Below are 26904 nucleotides of genomic sequence, written 5' to 3' on the forward strand. Positions count from 1 at the left end.
ACAACCATTGGCAAATCAATGAGGGTAAATCCAAAGCTTAAGCGGTATTGTGAAACAACGTCGTGAACATAATTTGTCAACGACTAATAAGGTTCGTGAAATTGTGAAACGAATTAATTTCGTGAAACATAGAAATTAGCCCTGTCGGGTTAACCAATAAGCAACGTAAGAAACATTAAAATGAACTTTTTTCTTCCTTTTCGAACAATGAAGGTTCCAGCTTTACTTTTGTATTTCAAAATAAGCTACTAAAAATATGAAATTTTCAGTTCGTAAGCCTTGGTCAGATCAGAAGTTTAAGGTGGCCATCAGTTTTCATTCCGTTTTGCCTCCTTTTACGTGACAGTCGTCATTTTAAATAATGTGCTCTATCGTATGAAATGCCATTTGTCATGACGGACACGAATGTAAATGGAGACAAAACGAATGACTGTGAATTCAGACTTATTCCAAACAACAGCGAGAATGCTCAATGTTCCTCTCATCACGAATTTGCGTAAGTTTTAGGCTCACTCTTATTTCAACGATTCGACGGTATTCAGATTGGTTCATATTAGATACACACAAAGAATGAATGGCTTGATTAATATCTTAAAGTGCAGGATTCCATTTAACACAAAATCCTTGTTCGCATATCAACCCGAGGCGAATGCAACAAATCATATACGCAACAGTCCAGTTAAGGTAGAGCTTAGGAAATAGTCATTTATGTCACAAGGACTGAAGTCCGAAAATACTTTTCCGTGTGACGTATCGAGTTTACTTTCGCCCCTCGAAATGGACATGTTTACTTTCGGTTCTTTTAGCAGGCCTACAATAGTTATTTGTGTATCTGTTTTGGACGATTGTTTTTAGGCAATTTCGCGAGTTGTAGCCCGAACGAAGTGAGGGTTAATTACGAAAGTGCCTAAAATCAATCGTCCAAAACAGATACCCAAAAAATTTTTCATGTAGGGGGTCGAAAACCCGAGAAAAACCTCGAAACTCCCTCATTTTCGGCCCCGACACATGAAAAAGATATTTTCCTAACGCTTTTCAAAATGAAAAGCTGTGCAGTTCAGGAGGTAGCGCGAAAAGGGTGTTAGGGAATCTCGCGCTGCGTCATTCACAATAACTCACAAAGTGACATCTTCCTTATACAAAATGTGTCAAAATGTAAATTATTGTGAATGACGCGGCGCGAGATTCCTAGCAACCGCGAAAAGACATTCCCTTATTTTCATATTTAAATTTCACCTCATCGTAGGATTTATGTACATTCCACAAGAGGAAACGTAGCGCACTAGATGCATGTAAAAATGTTCCTGTTTAGGCACTGGACAACTTATCAAAAAACAAAAAACTGAAAGACATCAAAAGAAAGATAAAGTATTTCGGTTATAGCATAGCATGCATTTATTTTCGCTCCACAGGCTTTGCCATCTTTGGCATGAAAAGTCTAATATACACAGCTTGGGATGAATATAATTTTCTTTCCCTACTTGCGCAAATAACTATTACATTTTATTGAACCATGCTGTTGCATCTGTTTAAATTGTAATAGGACTCATAGCACGTGTTGCATCAAACGATGAAATGATTGTTCCAGTCACTTTATAAACGCGTACATAAAGCTCCATTCAGGTTACTATAAGTGCAAAAAAAAAACACGAACGAATCCTAAATTGCACGTTTTCTCAGCGTAGTCGTCAGAAGATAATTGAAAAGAGTCGCACCGAATGACACTGACAACACACTCCGTTCATTCTTTTTTTTATATTCTTTTGTTGTTCAAAATATAAAAAAGTAGAAAACAGAAAAGATATAAGATGCTTGGGTATGAAAGAAAAATTCGCAATATTAAACATTTTCCAGACATTCTATTTACCCAGTAAATTTCTTTGTACACAAGTTTTAGACGCATTTGATGGAAATGAGATATATTTTGCGATGTGTGCTGCTACAAAATTAAAAATTTAAATTTAGTAAATAATTTTCTGTTGGAACATTCAAAAGAAAAATGATTTATGGATAGGAACACAGTACAATATTATCGTCGATGTGATTTTTGTGTGTGTGACTAAAGGAGTCATTCATGTTCTTCACACAAAAGAAAAAGATTATTGCAGGTTGGATGAGCTAAAAAAAAAAGGAGAAGAATGTATTAAAACTCGTTGATTTGATTCTTTGTGTGTACCTTTATTCGGTTAAAACATGGTTTTATCAAAATATAAAATCTAATTTTCAAATTTGTTTACCGAAATATTTGTATAATTCGAATTTGTATTCATGAATTTAAATTTAAATTTTGTAGTCTAAATCTTTGGATACTGTTTGAGACAATAATGTCTAAATTATATTTGAGACTTAAATAACACGCTTGAATACCAAAACTTCGAACTGCGTTCAGTTCATGTTTTTCGATTACATTTTTTTGTGTTTTCATTGTAAATCATTTAAACAAAGTGAAGTGTTGCGACGATAAGAAACAATTCTGTATGGAATGATTTTATTTTGGAAAATTCTGGTGAATGTTTTGTTGTGGAAATGAAATGAATATAACGAGACGAGAGTCGAAAGTATGCAGCATTTGGAGCTATTATTTAATAGCTATTTTCATAATAAGGTAGTAATAAATAGAAGTGTTTTGTGCACTAGATGTAAGATACGAGCGAAGCGAGTTCGGCAACACATCGTATGCGCAAAACACCCATTTCAAATTTGACCTGCCACATTCATCTGTTATCGATAACGACGACAAAAATAATGACAATCTCTTGATAATGTGGTCCTTTATATAATAAAATTCATGTTAAAAAATTGAAGTACAAGATTTTAAATTAAGTAAATAATAGACCCGATGATAATACTGGTCAGATGCTCGCCGTCTGTAACAGGTTAAGGCGACATCTCTATTCAGCTCTCATATAAAACTGTTCGTCTTTCCCTGAACTTACCCTAGTACCGTTTTGTTGGTAAGTGTAAATTAAATACATCATTTATGTTTATGAATCAGAAGTTTTATTTGGCAAATTTTTCATTTCTGTAGAATTAAACAGGGAATTATATAAAATTGTTAGACGAAACTCTGAAGTAAATGCTTGTTGCAAACGGTTGAATGTAGCCATTTCCTCCAGCCATTCCTTTTAAACGTAAATTTGACTTGTGAAATGTAATATGAATATTTTTAAGTTCAACTAAATCCATCAGTCGTTCTGATGCATTAGGAAAATTTATTTTTAATTGAGAAATGACGTTTAAATAAACATTTTTTACTAATTTCAAACTCATTGAAATATTGCATCGTTGTTCGAAAAAACGAATTTCAAAAACCATAAAGTTGATATGATATGACACGACGTCAAACTATGCATCATGCTCTTTTGTTTGACACCGTGTGACGTCATTAATGTGTATTTTCAAATCAATTTTAAAAATACTTTCAATTGAATAGTGACGAAAATAATTATCAATTCTAGTTGTTTGGAGGTGTAAATAATTGAAATAAAAAATTAACATTTTTCATGCATAATTGCTATTGCAAATGACTGTTTTTCATATGTGTCTTTTAATTGTGAATATAGTCGACAGCTGCCGAAGTACCATTTTGTATAAAATGATTTTCTACAGTGTTTTACAGTTACTTGACACACTGTTAAGTTTCAGTACCCTATTTAGAGTACCACTCATGCTTGAAGTGCGCTGACGGAACCCAACTTTCACATGAAATTTACTGTGATGCTAATCAATGATCTTGCTATTTATTATTATTACTGTCTGTAACGGCTGTAAACAAGTGTCATTGTGATAAAGCTTCACTAGTTCCATCGTCCCATGAAAACAATTTCCTGCTTGTAACCTCCAAACGAAATTATGATCCTGAATTCAATTTACTATATGGAATCACATACAATGACAATTTTTTTCTTTTTTGAAGCCTCTAAAGCATACCCTCACGTGCAAATTCAAAAATTTTATTTAACAAACAATTAGACGCACGATTTTGTTTATCAGATAAAAAAAATGTTTTACGGAAAACGGAAGTATAAAATTTTGATACAGATCGGGGATAAGTGTACGGAATTTCCAACAAAACCAAATTGTTTACCTTAGAAAATTACCAATTGAAAGTAGATTATGATGATTTTCCATTTTAAACACAGCCCCGTAGCATAAATAAATATCATCGGAATTATTTTCATGTACAGAAAGTTTTTTTTTTAAAGGAAAATATGTTTTTTTGTGACGAAAAAGGTAAACCCATAAAAACACTTTAGCACACCACCTTTCGCATTTTCCCTTTTGATATTTTTGATGTGTTTTAGTGTGTTTTACAAACATGAAAGGTCATTGGAGAGAGAAAAACAACATTGAATCCGGGGTTGAAGCATTACATACATTCATAATTGGTTTTTGAACTGTTGTTGTCGATAAATAAATCCGCAATCGCCAAACCAGCGCAATCATAATAATAATTGATTTGGGTTGGTTTGGTTTGCTTGGCTTACAACATCACATAGTGCCTAGGTTCAGAAGATTTTATTTTCAAAAATTGAAATTGATTTTTTGTGTGCTAGATATGCCACGAAACGGGACATTAGGTGTCTACAATAAGGTTGATGAATATATTTACTCGAGGTTATTATGTCGGTGTGTGGTTATAATTTTGTATCATCCAACTGAGCATCAAAATATTCGGAGACTCCGATCTTGAGATAATAATCTGTATAATTTGTTTTATGCAAAATTTTTAAACTTATGCATCTGTTACATAAATCGTTGTGTGAATAAGGTGTAAAGCACTTTAGCTCACAATTTGTCATAATTACACATCTAGGGGCCGTTCATAAAGGACGTCCACACTATAGGGGTGAGGGGGGGTTCGCCAAAGTGTGACCGCCATACATTTGTGTAGTGGAAAAGTGCGGACAAGGGGGGAGGGGGGGCCTAAAATTCCAGAAAAATCGCGGACGTCCTTTATGGACGGCCCCCTAGTAATAAAGTACTTGCACCGAGATTCATTAAACGATTTATGCAACAGAGTTTTCGCAGTTTTCGAACATTTTGATGCTGAGTTGCATAAATACCTACTATAGTATTGCAACAATCTAGTTTAACGTTTAGATCCGACCGCGAATTTCAGAATTTGTTAATCGAGGTTTGGTTACATCAAATTTTTACCTTTGCAAAGACGATAAACTTAGTTTTTGAAGCGACGCGAAGGTGATTTTCGCAATTCATCGCCCGATGTGTTTTTCGACAAAATTTTGGAAGAATCTGCTTCTGAACCGATGTGCTTTTTAGAGAAAATTTTGGAAAAAATCATGTGGACACCTGAAATTTTCCATAACTCTTCGTTATAATGATCGAACTTATGATAAAAAGATTTCCGAAGAAAAGTTCCTTCTGTGTCGAGCTAATCCAGTCCGTTTCTGCAGTAATTAAGCTTTTTCATCCAGTAACAATTTCCTGTCCAAAGAAAAAAGCAGTAGCGGAGTCCTTAGCGGTGTTGAATGTGAAAGTGGAGAGGTTTTTATGTCCAATGTAAATTCTCTGGAAATGTTCAATGATTTCAATTATGAATTGTACGTCGTCATTCACTGCTCATATGGTAACATCGGTACATGTATAATTTTTGGTAGGACATTCGATATTTTTAACGTTGCGAATTGGCAACGGACTATTAGAATATCTACGAGTACGAGTAAGTGTATCTATTTGCACGAATAATAAAGATCATTCTTGCTCAGTCCGAAGCACAAGTCTTTTCAATTTTGCTCTCGCTAAAGCCAATATATAGCATCAATGCTTTCAAACATTCAAATTGAATATCACAGAACTTATGAAAAAGTCATACGCTTATCTTTCAGTGTTTATATCTTCAAGACTTATCAAATCCACTCATTCTCTAAACATCAATATTGATTGATTACACTGGATGCTGCGGAAGTAATTCATTACATGAGGTAACGATGATATAAAAGCAAACTCACTCGTTAAATGTATCGAGAAACAAGTATAGAAGCTAGTTGCTAAAAAACACACGAGTGAATCACGAATCACATGCTATTAATCAATTACATAAAAGCAATGCATTCTGATTTGTTGCCTGTCCCATGCGACAGTTGATTATCACGCAAAATTCACCGAAAATATTCCTAATTTAATGTGTCATTTACGCAGGGGGCAAACTGCTATGTAATGGTCAACTTCCGGATATGGCAGGCAATAAATCCTTTTTCCTATGAGATACAGTTGCATAGACAATATAAGATATCTCTTTGTATATTTACGTACACAGGTTTAAAAATGCTAAAGCAACAACTACGTCTATAATATGAAAGATAAATTAAAATTTTATATCGAAAATTCTGGATGCATTCTAGCGAGCAGTTTCTTCGGCTTCTTGCGAAATTCTTTATTCATAGAATAAGAAAAAAAAGCTTTATAGCGTAAATATAACTACGTAGTACATCCATTTAGACAAAATAGCTGAGGATGGTACATCATCCATAAGGAAATATTGCAGCTTTTTATGAATAAAAACATTTTTATAAAAGGAATATTTAAAATAGTCGAGTATAAGAGGTGTGAATATCTTTTCTGCGAAACAAAACTGTGACGTTGATGAATGCGCTTTTATTTCAGAATGTATGTACATACATTATGAAGGTAAGCATTTTGAATTGTATGGAACGTCTGAGTATTCAGGAATAACAAATGAAAAAAGTTCAGATTATTTTCCCCATTTGAACAATGTTTAAGGCGTACAATAATTTGTTTCACCTTTTCATTAAAAAAACACATTTTCTGATGTCTGATTTGCGACAAATTACATTTTTTTTGTCAATATTTATACCAATCGCAAGTGACGGGGAGCTGCGGGAATCCACTCTCAGTCGCAAAACAAATCTGAAAAAACATCGGATGTTTATCTAAGGTATAGCATGGCGGAACTCATGTTTTAAAATATTGAACTATTTCATGCTTTTGTTAACGGTTTCGTTATTATCGGCTGTACCGGTAGATGTTGGTGGAAAAATTGCTGAACTTGGATAATCAGCAATTAAAACATCACATGCATTGGGATCCTATGAAGAGGAGTATGGTGATTATGTAGCACTACCACATCCACACGCTGACTTCAATCCTCCTGTCAACACTTGGAGGTACACCGATGTCGAGCGTAAATGCGACTTTGTTTGTGTTTTGGTGCCAATGGTACTACTAATGTTTACTTTACCAATCGATGGATTATCTTTTGATATTGAAATTACACGGCCACGTCCCGTTTTTGACGCTTCTATTGCGAGAGCAGATTAAAAAAGAGTTGAAAATGTCAGATCCTGAGGTGCATGTGTTTTGTATGCAACAATAAATTTGCCGACTGGCCGAATTTCGGTAAAACTGCCGTGCACAGCGATGAACCTTCGACATGGCAGAAAACGACGTCAACAATTGATGGATTACGAATGATTCACATGAAATTGACCGCTATGTAAAAGAAAATGTTTATAGAGGAAGCCGACACATCACTCAAGTGGGATTGAGCGAGTTCAATGTAATAATTGAATAAACAAGTTTGACGTTGTTCAGAGATATATTTTTTTAAATTTTGAGTGAGTTCCCGCAGCTCCCACTGGGAGCTTTCAAGTAGTAAGACCGTGCACTTTCGGTGACACAGAGCCTTATATTTGGGAATCACAGTTTTTAAACGTTTTTGAAATTTTCCTGATGTTTTACAAGCATTTAATGCAAAGAATTTTTTTGTGCGAATTTTAGGGAATTTTTAGGAATTCATTCCCAAATATTGAGATTGACGTCATTGAACCGAAGAAGAGTTAATTCGGCAGTCCTGTAGATGCACAAAATGATTTCCGGTCGTCTGGATTCACAATATTTACGGAGAAGAACAAACACGGACGGCAGACTACTACGGAACCGAGAATTCATTCGATTGAACAAATCAAGAACGGAATACGGACGGAATTCCCTATTTAACAACGCATGACGAGCATTCAACTACGCTGCAGTTACAGTGGATCCATCGCTACCGTTTGCAATGTTAAGAAAGAAGTTGTGAATAAGTTGCCAGATGAAGCGTTTAGAGAACTCGTTGCACTGTGATAATAGAATACCAGTAAAAGGAACAGAAATTGGACTGACCTGGAAACGCTGTGATATTAGATGATAAGGAAGACAGGTTGAGAAATAATGTTACATTGAACGACCAAAGTGGTAGCCTTGTGATTGAAATTTCAATTTTTTTGAAATTTTGTGAAACTTTAGTGTAAATTTTTGACTCGTTGGAAATTTGGAATTTTTGATTTTGAATTGACTATGTGATAACTGAACGAAACTGTAAATATCGGCTTTTTTAGTAGACAATAAAACCAAGAATGATGATGATGATGATATAAGACTCTGGGTGGCGATCTCAACTTATATAAAGAAAACATCGAACACCATGGAATTTCAGTGACTTTCCTTCGGTATTCCGGTATTTCTTCAGATCGTTGATCATACTAAAAGAACCAGCCGTTGCTGGATGTGCATAACGAAATAGTGTAAAATGTAAAGTCGAATTAGTTTTCTAGTTTTTCATTGAACCTTAAACACTGCGAACAACCATGTGAAACTTACTGTAAAATTATTAGCATCATGCATGAGGTTTAGCAAATTTATGCAGTTGCAATTTTAATTTAAGTTTTTAATAGACAAATTTGCAATTCATTCCCTATAGATGACCTACACTGCATGTGGTCATTTAACACAGAACTTCATAGCACTGATTCATTTGTACCAATAAGCTGGCATGTTTTTTTTTTAAATACAAGTACGTGTTGCACGTATATTATTCATGGTACGGTAATCTAATTGCTATGAAACAATATGCAAATCCTACGTAAATTAAGTGAGTAGCCATCACTTCAATTTTATACTCGTACTTCGTAGACGTTACCAGTCTGCTGCTACTTTCGAATTGTATTATTCCAGAGTTCAAATATGAATTATTCATTCTAATTATTATCATGATCGAAACCATCACCGTTACGTTTTGCATTTTTAAAGATGAATCATTTTGCCGGTTATTCCCAAATCGTTTAATTTTTTAATTGAGACGTTTAGCTTCAAGAAAGACAAGGCAAGACATCTAGCATCTTTACACAACGAGTCAAATGCATGGCTGTCAGCTTTACCTTCCAAATTCGTTGGCACGTTCTTGGACAACAACACCTTCCGAATCTCTACAGCTTTTCACAGCTTTTCTTATCGGTTTCGATGTTTGTAAAACACACAAATGTATTTGTGGTGATAAAGAAAATCAACTAAAGGAACACACGGACTAAGCTGTTCAAAAAGGGCTGGCGTCTACCTCTTCATGCAGAGAAAAGAATGTTTTGTGATGATGGGAAGAGAGTTGACGGAGTATCCCTTGTGCCATGGAATCGTGGTCAAATGCTCGTTTGGGATGCGACATGTTCCGACACACTTGTACCATCTTATTTGTATCAATCATCTCCAAAAGTGGCTCGGTCGCTCGCAGAATTAGCAGCAAAAAATAAACATCGAAAATACAAACGCTTTATTTCTTGTAAAAAAACCTTTTTATCGACACTTTTTTCCTAAAGTCATTTTAGACTATTTTTAGACATCGAATGAATGTTTAATAATTGCTGTCTGAAGCATTTGCTCGTTATTTCCGACTTAAGATATTTCCGAATGCACAATTGCATCGTAAAATATATCGACACTTCCAGTTTCAAAATTTCATTTTTTAATTAAATTAATCAGGCACAGAATTACATAATTGATTTTATAAATAAAATATTCCTTTCAAATTCTTGGATGGAGGTATTGTTCCCATGATTGACGCCGCATTACCTTTTTGGATGGCTACACTTAAACGTTGTATAAGATATGAAGTTGAACGTTTTTCATTTGTAACCTCTGCAATTTTGCTGCCAATTTGTTTAATGAATTTCAAACCAATATCACCAAACACTTCAGACGTTTCAGTGGCAGGAATAAAAATAAAATGATCGACACTGAGAACATATTCACAGGTTTCAATAATCACGACTGCATCAATTCAAAAAACAACTATGAATTTGAGAATGATGAAAAATTCCCAACAGACTAGACACTAGGATGCAACACAGATAGAAATGTGGACCCAGATCATAATCTGTTAGGGATTACTTTCATTTAACCCCAAACCTTGGTTGGAAAGCCAAATGAGATGTGGTGACATCTGCAGTGGGTCCACTAAAAATTTCCTGTCCTTAGGTAGGACATGTAGAACAATATTTTCACAAGGACTTCTTCATAGTTCATATTTGTATTTTGGTGCCCGACCTAACTATGACATTCTACCTTTCTTGTTCCTCATTTCTCGTACTCAGGCTTGACTTCTTCGTGCTGAAAAGCAACAATTTCAAGACTTTTGCGGCTTACTTTAGGAATGATGGAAACAAGAAATCTCCAATATTATGACCAGTGTTCTGGTCCTATGAATCAAATATAACTCCATTGAACAAGACACACACACACACTTAAAGTACCGTTTCATCCAGTCAGTCTAAAATATCAGTAATTGCCATACATACACGGAATTTTGAAAACCGACACATTTTCTGTTTCTGTATTTTACTTAAATGTTTCTGTTTCTGTATTTTACAGTAAATCAAGAAAACAGGCTGAGGTGTTTCGAAAGAAAAATTCAACGCTCTATCTGTGGACCAGTCAAAGTGGACGATACGTGGCGAATCAGAACAAATAGCGAGCTCATGGAAATTTTTGGTGCCGAAAATATTGTTAGCGTCATCAAAGCTGCACGACTAAGATGGGCGGGTCATGTGATCCGCATGAACGATGATAGAGTGGCAAAGAAAGTTTTTGTGAGCCAATTTGACGGCACTAGGCCCAGAGGCCGCCCAAAGAAAAGGTGGATTGACTGCGTGGAAGAGGACCTACGTGAGCTGAGTATTCGCAATTGGAAAGTTGTTGCCGAGGATCGTCAAAGATGGCGAAATGCTGTTGTGGAGTCAGCCAAAACCCGCTTGGGTTAAAAATGGCTGTTAAGTAAGTAAGTAAGTAAGTAAGTATTTTACTTAAGTTTCTGATTTCTTCATATGACACAGTGTCGGCTTTCAAAATTCCGCGAGTGTACATAAAATTCCCGTGAATCCTAAGAAGAAATGGTGAATTAGGGGATTCATCATAAACGCCAGTGGCTCATATAGTATTACTAATATAGTCAGCGGATGGGTGTAGCCTCGTATGGTTGCAGTACAAGTATTTTTTTAAATTCCCTAATTTAAGGAAGTGTTTTTGTGCCACACATAGTCGCAAATGAATAAATTCACCAATTCGAATGAAAGGTTTTGTTGTTTAAATATAAATATAAATGGAAATAGCATTGCTACACAACTCATTCGAAATAACGAAAACAAATTTGTTTTCGGATATGTGATATGACTTGAAGAGAAAACGGTGTATTATTGTTATCATAAGTGCATATGATATTCCGACCACGATCCAGTTTCAATAAAAGCATCAACATACAATATAAATCCTTTAAATATTTATAAGGTTATTTCCTTACTTTTCGGTTGTTGGTTTTTTTTTTCGCCAAACATAAACACAATAATTTATATTGCTATGATGCGATATCGACTTGTTTTCGTATGTCCTTTATGTAACCACGTACAAATCAAAAGGATATCGAAAATATGAAAATATTTTATGATTCAATCGGATTATTGGTTGTTGGTTACAGTGAAATTGGCTGTATGTTTTATGGAAATGTTAAATTTTTATTTACTTTTATATGGTCACTTTCGGAGTCGGGAGTTAATTTTACATGTTCTTTTCATTTTCTTTAATGTGGAAATCCCCGAAGACGCATCATTTTTACTTAACCATTCTCATTCAGTGGCATTATAGATGTATTTTCAACGTTAACTTTACGTTTTCACTTTTCGGCGACGTGGTCTGCGGTGAAGGCATTGATGTCAAGTTTATCGTTTTTCTTTAAACTTTACCGCTGCAGGAAAAAAATTATATGATTTTATAGCTTTGAGATTTGTTGTTAGAAGAGGCAGACTTATCTCGATGCAATTATGAATTCTGTTAATCGTTTTCTTTAAGTATTGTAAGTGTATCGCTTGAGGCGTTACAAAGAATTATCAGTCCGTTGAATCAATCAATTGAACCGATTGGTTTAACGAAACTCTCCCTTAAAAAAGAATGTGCACTTTGAAGCATTTGCTCCGCCTGACAAGAGCTCAAATCACATCGGATAAGTAAAATTTTGAACTCTTAGAAAAATTACTCAAGAACGGGCGGAATACCTAGGTCTGCGTTTACTGGGTGATCGCAATAAAAACGATTTAAGCTTTCATCAAACAGAATAAAAATTTGCAAAATAAAGGTGAGATGACCTCGAAATACACACACATTAGCCTTCCAAAAAATTTGATATATTTAAATCTCTTACTTCATTTGTTTTGATATGCATTTCGCACGCTATATAGGACCACACTTCTCAGTTTTGTCGAGAGTGTTGATTCCTTTTAGAAGAGATTGATGCTTCCGTTTACAAAGTTTTCGTAGAAGAGAGTAATGATTACTTTTACAAAGTGTTTGTAGAGGAAAATGATGCTTCTTTTTACAAAGTGTTTATAGAAGAGAGTTATGCTTAGTATTACAAAGTATTTGAAGAAGAGAGTATGTATAAACACAATACGAAACATCACGGTTACATTTTAATGATTTAAGTCTTTATTTCACTATTCACACTTTGTGCGAAGTCTATATCTGCATTTTATGAATTTTAGGTAGTTTTAGGATGATTTTTGAAATATTAGGATTGTAAGGAGTTTTAGGAGGAGTGGCAGCTATGTATTTTTCCGAATCTAATAATAAGAATTTAATGTAAGCTCTGATTTTTCAAGCATTTTTCACGACCCGTGTATTCGCCATTAGGTCGTGATGCGATCGAGACCCAAACCAGCTTGTGTATATTCGGAACATATCAAACTTATCTTGGCCAAAAGCCACCAAATTTTGAAATACGAAAAGATTTTTTTTTTTGCTGTATTGTACTCAATAAAACCGATCATATCTCTAACCTCAAACATTCAATTGAGATAATTTTGAGATTTTTTTCTGCTCCTAATAAATACAAAATCTCAATTTGCTTAATCTATTTTCACAAACCAATATCAGCCTATGTCTAACAAAAGTAAAACATTTTTTTTTGTGTGTGTGTAAACGTTACCCCAGAAATGGCTTACCTTTTAAAAATAATCTTTATCTCAAAATGACATATAAAATAGATTTGGTAAATCTGTTGGATTAACGATAAGAAAATCAGAGCTTTTCTCTGTACCAAGTAAAAAATAAATAAATAAATAAATGTTTGTAACAGCAGCAAATAAGCAGTAAATTTCCCTGATTTATTTTATCCACATATGCTCTCGTCTCTATGGGATATATATACAGTGTAACTACATTCTACACAACATAGAGAGAGAGGACTTCATAGGAAATTTCATATGTTATATATAAAAGCAAAAGACTATTTACCAAAAAGTTTGAGTTTAACAAACATCATTACATCGTTTCCCAAGTTTCTTAACAAAGTATATTTTACGAAGATATGAGAAAAAGGGTAAAAGTGGATGATATAGTCGAAGTGAGTTTTCCGTGATGGTTTTTGTCTATTATGTGAACTGCTATAGAGAAGAATATATAAGGAGACAATATAACATCCGTTGTAATTTTATTACAATCGCCCGCATTTAATGTGAAATGCGGAACATATTACCCAGAAAAGTTGGATATGGTGGCTGGTCTGTTTCCACTGAGTGTATATATATAGATGTGAGTGTGTGTGCTTCAAAAGCCTGTTTTCACATGATATATCGGTAATTCTATTGTGAACCATGTTACAATCGGTTCAGTTCGAATCACTTTATTTATTTTGAATTTTAATTTCGGCTGAACACCACCTATCGACAAATTATTAGATAATCTAAATTAATTTATTTTGCAGAAAAAATTAATTCAAGTTAAATTAAGAAAGCCTTATTGAAATTGCGAATATTGGCGAAGGAAAACCATCGCATCGAGATGGTATGGTATGGTACAGCATAATTAATTTAATTTAAACGCTACACCATACGGTGCTGATATGTAAAATCAACTAGATAAAAACAAAATTCTCTCAAAATGGTACATCGGTATACACCATTTCGATTTTAGAGAGTGTTATTGCCGTTATCAGGTTACATTTTGTCGATTGGTATAAATAGAACTCGCCATATATAAAAGCAAAAGACTATTTATGTGTTACCTTTCATTTGTGCATATTGTACGAGAAAATTCTAATATTATACTTTCCCACAATACAAGGCTTACGTTGTACCATACATTATAAATTGGAACATTGTTAAGACAATTAGACAATTAGCCTCACGATGACAATTATATTTTGTGTTGGTGCGGCGGAAACTATATATAGCTGGAAGAGGATATGCACAAGTTTAAATTAGTTTTGTTTTAAAAATTTATTGAAAATTGGTTATTTGAAATGGGAGACGATATTGGAAAGTATTGAAGTTGTGCGGAAATTTATATCGGTTGAGTATGCTGAGCCACGTTTTGTGTTTGTTTTTTTTTTTTTTTTGTTTTTGTATATTTTTTTTAATATGTTTTATAGTTGGGTTAACATGCTATTGTCAAATTGAGTTTAAGTTTGTGCCAATGTGGCTTTTTCCGTTGTTAATGACATCAGTGATAAAATATTTTTGCACGTGACGGTAAATGCACTATTTCTCAACTCAGTGCCGAAAAATAAGACTTTCAGAAAAACGTTATATCGAACTCGGCGATAAATACTTTCAAGTTACTAGTTGTCTAATTGTCGCTTGAGTTAGCATACCGAGTGTGACAATACAGAATCATGTGCCACTAGGCTTTGCATATATAACTATTTTGTCCACAAAAAATTCCATATTTTTTTTGTATACAAGTATTCACCGCTCTCAGTAGCCTGGTTGCTTGTGTAGCTTCGAGAGGTATGAAAAGTTGGCGACTGAGACGTCTCTCTGGTAGCTTCGCTTGTGTTTCGATTTTTTTTTTGATGTCGCATGTTGTTTGTGGTGAGAAAGTATAGAACTTTTTTTTTTCGGAAAATGGAAAATCGATTTTCCGACCGGAAAAGCCATTTGTATTAAAAATTAAAAAGTGGAATATCTCGCGATCCAGATGACTTTTTTGGGATTTTATGTTTGCGTTAGTTAAAGTCATTCAATGCTGAAATATTAAGAAGGAACTCTTTTCTTGGAAAAACAAAATGACGGTGGTATTCACGTTCCAAAAAAAAGTGTCCCGGAAAATTCCTCAATTTTGTAGACTGATAACTTGGTTAATTCTTAGTCCATTTTGATAAATAAAAGTGATTTGGAAAGGTATAAGTAAATTCTTTCGAAGTCTGCGGTTCCTAAGATCTGAGCTAGGATTCATCCTACCTCCAAATTTAAGTTTTCGTTAAACCTGTAACATTTTTCCTGTGTATTATTGTGACAATTTAAAAATAAAAACTCGAAATTTGTAAAGAGCAATTACGTTCATCGTGTGCCATCTCCGTCACGGTTCGTCATTGGCGTGGGTCTGTGCTGAAAAATTAATTTTGGAATATGTTTTTTGTGGAAAGACAAATCAGAATTTTTATTGGATAAAACTGATTTTCGGTACGATGTGTTGGATTTCCTTGTATAAAATTCGTGATGAACAAGAAGTTACTCGTCGAGAGAATATTACATTTTGGTGGGTTGGTATGTTCATAATTTAGGTCGCTCGCGTATTTTTATTCCACGTCCGTTGCTTATAAAAGCCTCTATCTCGTAAAATTCTTGTGTTTTCATTTTCCAGTGGTTACATTGATAATTCTTTCTTGGAAATTTCTCTTTACTTTCATCAATTCGTTATGGGGTGAATTAAAGACAACGATGGAACAACATGCATTACGGTTCGAATTAGAATTAAATCATAATCCACTGAATGGTTGTTCATTTGAGCATAAAAATTTCCGTACAAAGTGAACCAATATTGACCTAATTGAATAATAAATACATTGAATGCAAAGACGGAATGCGTATGCCATTTTACGGTTCAGAATATCATAATCAAGATAGTGAACACCTAATTTAAATTCATTTTGTCATTATTAGGATATGATGAGTGGTCCAGGGCTGTGGCTTTGCATTACGATTGTTTGAACAGTTTTTTTTATAAGTTTTTCATGAGCTTTGTTTGTTCCATTCGTTCCAATAACAATCACTTATGGGACAATTTTTTTTCTTTTAGCTTTTAGCTAAAATTATACCCTAGATCTACTCTCGTATATAATTTTTGATGATATATTTTCATCAGAATCTTTTTTGAAAAATGTATGACCGCAATAACGACCACAAATGTGTTAGCTTTCAACAGAAAATAGTTTTGGTTATAGTCGTTTGACCAGCTCTGAGAAACGTGAAAAGTTTAACGAAATTTCCCAGAGCTGGTCAAACAGCTACAACCAAATCTATTTTCTGTTCAAAGCAAACACAGTCGTGGTCGTTTTTGAAAAAGGTATTTAAAAAATGCTCGAAAGTATTCTTTTCAGCAAAGCATCGACGCCTCTTAATTGACAAAATTTGGACTATCTGCAAGAATGGTAGACGACGAATCTGAAAAACTGTCCCTGTGACGATTCTAATGAGCAAAATGTTGTGAAACCTTCTACCAGAAACCTCAGTTAAAAATACTTGCAAGTTACTAGATTCATGTGGCTGATCACCAAATACAACCGCTCTTTAAGGCTGATGGTCCGCTCGAAAGCTCTACAAACACAATGAATGTCAAGACCATGGTTTCTGAGATTCAATGAAGGTATTATTCCCGAGTTTTTGAGTGAATTCGAAACAAATATTTTCACTCCAACCCCAGTGCTGTAAATCTTAAAAAAAAGAGTCAACTAAGTGAAAGAATAAATATTTTTCAGACCACCAAATTACCGTTTTAAATTCATTTACCACCACTGCGAATAAATAAATTTTATTATCTTCAGTTTTGTTGTAATTTTCCAGCCCAAAAATAAAAGTATAAAATTAATTTGTCGATATACGAGAGGACAATTAAATGAAGAAGAATGAGAACGACCAAAAATGAAACGAGCGATGCTGGAAAAAAATTAATTGCCTTAAAGTTCTGCTATTCCATGCCATCGTGTGCCCGTACCCAGTACAACAATAAATAAAACTGCCCTAACCATTATTTTAAAGGAAGGCTAACACACAAAATCGGTTAAGGACATTTAAAAGGCTTTTAAGAGACAAAATGCTGTGATCTATAATTTGTGCTTGCATCGTACAATATGGTCTCGTGTATTTGTCTTCTTTTTTGTTTTGTTAATTGATTGTCTTCGAAGATGAATGTGTTTTCTAAGTACAGTATAAATGTCGATAGAATTATGCCAATTAAGTTGGCATTCAGAATTTTTCTTTATCTTCTTTTTTATTATTATTCGATAAACAAGTTATGCGTCGAAAATTTTTGATGGAATTTTCTTCCGCATTAGTATGCGACTTGAAATTTAAATATTGTTGAATAAAAATGCTTATTTTGCATGTCATTCCATTCTCTTTCAACCAATTTTTATTCAACGAAAAATCCATTCTCTTTATATCAATAAAATTCACATTAACTGACTATTTCTATTCTATTCCACTTATCCCATAAATTTATTAAATTTAATATCCCAGCCATTTTGAATGACACATAAATTCTCATACTGGCAACAGAAAAAAAAATATCATCGAAGAGTATAGTGTAACACAATCGAGAGAAAAATACTTATCATTTTCATTTTTCACTGTTTTTCCTCGCATAGTCGGTGAGGTTTTGTGTCGCTGAATTGATTACGAAGTCACCGACCGACATTAATCGATGGCACAAAATAGTAGATTTCATGTTTGCGTGATTGCTGGAGTGTCAATAGAGATATATTGGTTTAGAGACAGCATCAACGCTGGATCGTTTGTCGGAATATATTTTATCAACAACAAGTTAATCAGCGCTAAATCGTCTGTTTGAATCATCGATATAATGTATTGTAGATAATGAGACACGAAGAACGAAATTTCGGAAATATAGCACACATACAAGCAAGTGCAAAAAATACGAATCACAACACAAAACGAAGGGAAAAAGAAAATTGAGAAATGCTAAATTTCAATTATTTTCAAATATTTGTATGACATTGTTTCGCGCGCTTTCTCAAAACGTAAGTTACGTTACACATGCATCCGTGTGATCTTTCCGCATAAAGTTGCTTTGACATTACTTATCTACCCTATATTATATCGATGGTTCGAATATATTTTATCAACAACAAGTTAATCAGTTACAGTATCTGAACAAAATTGGTATGTATCGAGTCGACTATTGCTTCTTTTGAATAAGGTCTGCATGATGAAACGTTACCATCAATTGAATTATTTGGAGAGAAATCAAGAACGAAGTTTCGGAATATAAAAGTAAGAATTTTGATTTACATCTTCATCTGGTACTCAAGAGATCATATTCAAGGACGTTTAACCGAATTTAACTGCCGAATTTAACGAAACTTAATTGTGGTTACGTCTGAAAGTACCGTAACGTCACATACTGAATTATTGAATGAAACTTGCTAATGTTTTTGAACATTCAAACTTGACGAAACGAAGAACACGACAAGACGCTACTTAAGCACAAAAAGCAGCGTTCTTCAGAATTACTTTCTACGTAGGTGAGTTTCCAAGAAAAACAAAAATCGTCTGTATCACGTCTCCTAGAGACTACTCTCAACTGTTACAGAACTCGACTTTTCATCACTTCATTCTATGTTGTATTTAAAAATGCAGTGCAGAGCAATTTGTCGAAAAAATATGTTTTTAGGCACTAGGCTACATCTCGCCCTAAATTACCTAAAATCAGTCGTCCAGAACAGGTACGTAAATAACTATAGTATATCTTAGACTGCTTGCTTTAGGTGTTAACATTAAATTTGCCTACAACAAAATTTACAACATTTCTGCATTTTCTCATTATCACCAAGAAAGAAGGTGTGAAAGAAGAAAAAAGCACTCTAAAATTGGAAGAAAAGCTACTCCTCACAACAACAAAAATTTATCGCCACTGGAACCTCATTCTGCCACTGGAAATAGGTAATGCTTCAATACGTTAGCACAAAGTCCCCAGCATCCGCAAGCACAATAGTAGATTTAAAATAAAATTCATGCAAAGGCTTTGGATGGACAGATCATACAGTATAGTCCAAATAACAAGTTTCGTATTAGTGTTCAAAATGAATGTCCGTTGTTAAAAATAAAAATAAATTCAAATTTTTATGCCACTTTATGCAAACTTGTACAATATACGTACATGTACTACTAGGCCCCACCTTTTGGGCTGGTCAGGTCCCTAGACTGATCACAAATCACTGATACAAACTCTTTCGCTTGAGTCCAACTTATTTCTTCATTTATTTGTTGGTTTTTTTGAGACCGTTCTAACAGCCTTTTACAGCCAATAACAAGTTCAGTCTGGACCACCGGCTTTACGTGACTTCCGAACCACGCCTCGAAGTATGTAATTACTCTCTGAGGAAAGTTAGGTGCGAAATTGATATCTCGCCTTAATGTAGGCTAGACATATGTACACAAATTCATCGTATTTGGGTTACGTCATACGATTCATTCAGTGTGTACATCGTTGCAGCCACCAAACACACCGCAACTACCCAATTTTTGGCCTACCAACGCACTCCAAGAACAGACACGAGAACAGAAATAAGAGGCCTCCACGACGCAGTAGTCCAAAATTATAATATAGATTAAGTTTTTTATGTTTCAATTTCAATTTCAATTTTTTCAATTTTCATTTATTTCCAAAAAAAGAACTTCTTAAATTAAACACACAGCGTAACTCCAGTATGCGTTACAATTCTAAGGAGCTACAATGTTTGTATAGGCCACTGCGTTACGGACGTTCCATACAAAATAAGAGGTCAAATGACCGTTAAAAAAACTTTTTTCTTGTGCCTGTTATTGGAGTGCGTTGGGCCTACACATTCTAAAAATAGATTTTTAACCGTAAAGCCATGATGACACAATATTTGCCATTTTCCCCGGTTAAAAATCGATTTTTGGAATGTGTAGGCCAAAAACTGACATTTAAGTGGTATCGTTCAGAGTAGATGCGAAGAAAGAGCACTATTTGACGCTTACAAAAAAAAAATTCAAAAAAGGAAATTCCCCGATACGATGCTTACTACTTTCACAAATAACTACTTTCATGAATAAAATAATACGACTCGTGCGAATTACGGCCCTCGCTTCGCTCTGGACGCATACTTCACACTCGTAAGAACTTTAAAATGTTGTGTTTGACGTTTTTAATGTCATTCCATAATATTAATTATGATGCAGAAATTCTTCACAAAATTTTATACATTTTTTACATCATGGCGCGAGATCTTCTACTTTCGCCTTGCGACTATCACACCCGTGATAGTTGACTATCACACCCGTGATAGTTGACTATCACACCCGAGATAGTTGACTATCACACCCGAGATAGTTGACTATCACACCCGTGATAGTTGACTATCACACCCGAGATAGTTGACTATCACACCCGAGATAGTTGACTATCACACCCGAGATAGTTGACTATCACACCCGTGATAGTTGACTATCACACCCGTGATAGTTGACTATCACACCCGTGATAGTTGACTATCACACCCGTGATAGTTGACTATCACACCCGTGATAGTTGACTATCACACCCGTGATAGTTGACTATCACACCCGTGATAGTTGACTATCACACCCGTGATAGTTGACTATCACACCCGTGATAGTTGACTATCACACCCGTGATAGTTGACTATCACACCCGTGATAGTTGACTATCACACCCGTGATAGTTGACTATCACACCCGTGATAGTTGACTATCACACCCGTGATAGTTGACTATCACACCCGTGATAGTTGACTATCACACCCGTGATAGTTGACTATCACACCCGTGATAGTTGGATGTAACTAACCGACAAATTCCATCAAAGTAATCTTTTTCGATTGATTGAATTTCTAACAGTGGAAAATAGTATTTTTCTGGAAAAACTTCCAGATCCTTAATCCCATGTAGCCCATCTTTGAACTTAACCTCAGGAATTTAATTCTGCGTCGATTAAAAAAATAAAATGAGCAATAAGTTGATAATTACTCAAGTTATGGTGTTTACAAGCAAAATATTGGGACAATTAATTCCATTTTTCATAACATATCATACAACCTTTCATACAAACGTCGGCATAAGACGCTGACTTATAGTCAAGGGAATAAATCCGTTAATGAAACGAATATAGTGTCACATCAATATAAAAGTATAAGTTCCGCAAATACCTTTTAATGCAAAGAAAACCAAATTAAATAACATTCGTAGATTCTCAAATAAGAGGATAGAGGAAAAAACCAAACAAACAAGTGAATAATGTAAATTACGCCATCAAGATTTCCACTCTTCATCAACCATATTTCTTGAGTAAAATATTTTCACGATTTTCAAGTGCCACTAATTAGATTATATTATTTTGGAAGAGTCCTTTAAAACTAATTTCTTTGAGGGAGCATAGTATTATATAGAAAATATACTTCGATGTCTCGTTGCTGCAGAGGAATTACAAAATGAGCATTAAAATAGAACCGAATAATCAAGAGATTATATTGAAAGTGTTAATTAAATTGCTGAGCCTCTTTAATTAATTAGTGGAAAAGACAGTAATGATGGAAATTCTGCATTTTATATACATTAGAGATACAACAGTTTTTCGTAAGTAGTTGCTAAATACAGCGTAATGTTTCCATTAAGATTTTTTCGCCAAATTTTACATTTTTCATCAATTAGCAAGAGATGGATGAAAACAGAGGGTATATAAAATTTCTAATCCTAGCGACAATGCTTCGCTTTAAACAAATTACGGCTCGGGACACGCCAATTTCAGGTCTGGGAAAAATAGTATATTCAATCATCGTCTTTTCAACGGGGGTGACGGTAAATGTAAAAATGACGCGATTGTTAGTCGGTGTCAATAACATTCTTGAGATTATTTGTGAGGGTAGCTAAACCGCATATAGTACATGAGCCTGATATTTCAGCCTGAAGTTGAACTGAGTTTGTTACTTCTATTGACAACGGAGCGTTACAGCGATTATCAGGCACTGTAAGAAACGAAGGATGAGCAGAACTCTGTTTTCCCAACTGAAGTGGGAAATTCAGGTTTTATTAGACTGTTTTCTATGAAACTTAAAACTATTAAACTTTAAAACCTTTTTCGCTATTGCGATTTCAAACTCATATTTTTCTTTTCATTTTTTCTCATTATTTATATGATCTTGAAAACGTTAGTGCATTAATGCTGGCATCACTTAGTCTTGAACGCACTTTCGTGCAAATGTGGCCAGCACTGAATCGACACTCGTCGGTTTGATTGTCAGAAAGGATCTATAGACTTTTTCGAGATTCGTCCCACGACCACCACAGGTTCTCAGTTTGTAAAATCTTTCCAACATTAGGAAAAGGCTGCTCCAACGGGTCTTACAATCCAATATCAAAACATAGTCGGTTCCGAACTCTTCAATTACGTACTTTTGAAGAATTTCATCATTTTTCGTTGGCGATCGGCGAAAAGTAAGCACCACACTTCTGACCTTGGAAATTAGTTGAAATATGTTGCAGTCATCGGTCAGTTCATTTGGCTCAATGACTTCATCGTTCTCAACCTCAACAATGAAAGGATGCGATTCGTTTTCTCCTTCAAGAAAGTAGGGGATGGTGCCCAGATCACATTCGTCGAAGTGTTCATCGAAATTTTGTTTCGGCTGTTTTTTGTATAAAACTTTGGTTACAGCTAACTGCAGCCCGTGCACGATGCATAATTGATGCTCAGAAAGTGACAATTTCCCAATTTTCACCATTACTTTGGCTCCATCCGTTGTCAGGTTCACAATATCCGATTCAGGAGCCAGTTGAACTAAAACTTTAAAACAAACACGAAAAATATTCTATAAGAACAAAGACAATTCTCTTTTAAATTTCAAACAGAAATGTAACCATTGTTTCTCTTGGCACGTTCATAATGCAACCTCACTCTAAGGGTTTCTAAAAGTTGATTATGATAGATATAGGTGCGTACTTTTTGGCGCAATTTTTAAAAACCGAAAAACCCGGTTTTTGAAGAAAAAAAACTGTCGGTTTTTTAGTGTCCGAAATTGAGAGGTTAACCGAAAAACCGGTTCGGTTCCAACCCGGTTTGCATTCCCTAGTACAATATGAGATATGAATGTACTCATTATGTAGAAGTTCTAGAAGTACTAGAAGAAGTTCTGCTCCCATCGGAGTTCCTACTAACACATCATAAACACTTCATAGACATTAATTTTGCTATGTATTCGATCAAGACATTTCAAGCATGATTAGTACTCTAAATAGAGTACTGAAACTGGAGTGTATCATAAAAATTTTAGCACTGTAAAAAAATTTAGGGAACTTTTCATACGAAAGAGAACTCTATTTGGCAGCTGTCCATTTTTCATTCAAGTGCGTTGATGCGATCCTCTAATAGATTAATGTTGATTCGAAATGATTACTAGATTCAACTTCATTAGCGCCATATTATATCTGTAACATTCAGATGCAAGAAAATGAAAGCTAGCGTTGCATTCGTTTCAGATGACTTCAGTGAAACTAATTGAACGCTTGTCCATTTCGCTCGACAGCCATTGAATTAGTAGGTGACGAATGCCGATGTAGTAAAACACATTTACAAGATTATGTTGCAACGTCCCATATTATTGAGACACGTCCTTAGGACACATGTGTTAGTTTCAATTAAAAATTCATATCACAATACACAAAAATCGATCATCGGCATTCTTTATCTTCTTCAAGAAATACTCACACAATAACCGTGTACTGACTCATAGCACGTGTCAAATTTCGAAGCTTTAAGAGCTTGGGATTGCTTGTATTGTATGTTTGACTAACTAGGTCCCACCTGTTGGGTGGGTCAGATCCCTTGACTGTTTGTCTGAGCTTCTCAATAGTATTTTTATTGATTTATTTCAATGAAATGTAATTTTGTATGTTGATGGCAACAAAAATGCATTTAGAAGAAGAACTACTAGAACGATCTAATAAATCTCTCATTGATGATTTAATTCTGTTTAGTTTCACTGAAAATCTTCGAAACTTTGTATATAAAATGCCCCGGTAAAAAATAACGTATGGTTTCAATAAAATTTAAGAGGCTCGCAGCGTTCAGCTGAGCCCCAAACCAAAAATTGAAGAAAAAATAGCAATATTTAGGAACATAAATCCGTCAGACTAAAGTAGGAAAACACATTCTGGTGTGGCGAAATACTTAATTTGGCCTTACTTTACCGAAATTTGGTCTCACATTATCACTTTTTAGAGTTCTATTCAATTAATTTTGCTATTTAAATCACCTCTGCAAGAGTACAGAATTTAAACTTTAGGTACACACTTCTATGCATTTAAGTAAAAAATTCACAAACTAGTAACACTAATACGTTGTTGCACACATTTTTCACTGAAATTTGGTTCGACATTCTTAAAATTTGAGCATTTATCGTCACTACTAAATTTAAAAACTGTTTATTGTGTTAAAATCAGCCATTTTTCAATTTCGACACAGCGTCCTTGTTCACTTCGAAAAATTTCGTGAATGCTTGATGACATATTCAAACTTCGAAACGTGAAAACTAACCTTTAAAAAGAAAAACGGAAAAATAAAAATTTGAAAATGACAACAAAGAAATACATAAAATCTCATGTGCTAAACGTACAACGGATCAATGTGCGGTGTTATTAATTTATGCTTCCGCGTTTTCGCTTAAACAACCGTAAAAATTGTTAAAATTTCTAGAAATCCCAATAAAGACAATAAAGATAAAATTATTCCCCACTCACTTGCATGAAGGCCATGTTACCGATTCTTCGTTCGCAACTAACATTACTTCAATATTCCGAAGGTACAGAACTTTATTTTACCAACATACTAATTCCAGAGGTGGTGTTATCTAACATGCAGAAAAAATTATGTTAAAATGAATATACCAAGACAAACAAACAGAGCATAATTACTCTTCCTTTTCCCGCATTGATCGCGTGAAGCGAGAGTGGAGATAAAATGCTGTTTCGACCTCCGGATACAATGGCGGTCAGAGGTTAGCGTGGTCTAACCATCTTCAGTCCATAATTATCCAAAATTGCTAAATTGTTCTTTAGCCTAGATATATTGATCAATCCATGAAGGCCATGTTACCAATTTTATTTTAGTCAGTTTGCCCGTATATAAAGTAAGGCTCGAAATACCAATTAATTTTCGTAATAATCTAACTATGACTGTTATATAGATTGAACGCACGTATTGTAATTAATCTAATAATTTTTGTAATTCCTTTCAATGGCTTATTTTTCGAAACTATCTGCGCGAAGTTTTAAACTTCGAAATACATAGATGGTGTTGGGAATTCTACGTTCTCTGTTCTCTACCAATAAAATACTGAGACTTGGGGATGCTGTCCCCGGAAACACGTCTTTATTGATCGATCGTACAATTGTAACTCTTTTCACTTTCCTTTCTCCGTTCGTGTGTACTCTGATGTGATTCATTCTAATGGCCGTCTAGATTAGGATTTCCACGAGTGATAGTGAGATACAATTCTGAACAGATGGAACTAGGAGCCACAAAACAAATGTTTGAATTTTTATTGTCATTAAGGATAACCCATAATATTATTAAGAATAATCACAAGCGTTTCATTTGAAAGAAACGAGATGGCGACGTAGTATTTGGTTTGTATCAAAACTGAAGACTCGAAACCACTTAAACTCATCAATTTTTGTTCCATTTATTCGGTTTTGTTTACAAGGCAAAGTCACATAACAAGAAAAATACTATTGAAATAGATACAAAAATTCTTTTAGCAACACCAGCTTGTTCGTTAGACCAACATAATCTAGCTTGGAACCTAACCTCAGGAATTAATTCCATTCTCCACCAAACATTTTTTTTTCTCAACCGATTAGAATTACTCCAGTTGTCGTGTTAACAAAAAGCAGAAAAGGCTTCTTTCGAGAACTACTTCCAGATGGTTGAACCATTTTCGAACTTGACCTGAGGATTTCAATACTTCGTCAAATAAAAAGAAGTTTTTGAAAATCGGTTGAACTCTGATCGTGTTAACAAAGGGCACAACATTTTAACATTTAACGTTTTTTCATCACATTTCCATACATTTTTGATCATAGTGAACATGTTATGTACGGTGTATTTTCTTTTGTAAAACCCATGACTTACAGTCAAGAGAATAAAATGAAACAGGTCTCTACGAAAGAAAAGCATTACCTACTGTGATTTCATCAGCCTCATGAAAGTGTGTCAGAATTATATCGTCTTTTGAGCAGTAATTTTGTCGGGAAAACCCTTTCCCATACTTCGCTTTAGGTTTCCCAGATTAAATGAAGAAAAATGGGAAAAATGTGGGAGAGTTAGTAAAAATCTTCTCCTAAATTCTTAAGTCATTCATTTTCACGCAGGCACCGTTTACATTCAGGCCTCTCACTCTAAATTTGGACTCTTTATTAAGGAATTAAGGAGGTTTTAGCACAAAAATAAGGAGAAATAAGGAAATTGTTTATTTGAATTAAAGAGAAATGAGGAGACATTTTTCGATAAAAATGGAAATTATTCTAAAATACAGCAACAATACAGCCTCAACTTTAAAATAAAACGCAT

The 26904-nt window shown here is 34.4% G+C and overlaps 2 long non-coding RNA genes across 2 annotated transcripts in view; one reads left to right on the forward strand and one right to left on the reverse strand.

The window, feature by feature from the left end:
• Nucleotides 1-26904, reverse strand: part of LOC119069306 — a 481283-nt gene that overhangs the window by 254938 nt on the left and 199441 nt on the right. The gene's annotated exons all lie outside the window — the stretch shown is intronic.
• Nucleotides 62-20304, forward strand: LOC119069297. Its single transcript, XR_005086296.1, has 3 exons — nucleotides 62-75; nucleotides 19861-19919; nucleotides 20024-20304. It is a non-coding gene; the product is annotated as an uncharacterized LOC119069297 (long non-coding RNA).

This window comes from Bradysia coprophila (assembly GCF_014529535.1).
Source record: "Bradysia coprophila strain Holo2 chromosome X unlocalized genomic scaffold, BU_Bcop_v1 contig_26, whole genome shotgun sequence".
NCBI lineage: Eukaryota > Metazoa > Arthropoda > Insecta > Diptera > Sciaridae > Bradysia > Bradysia coprophila.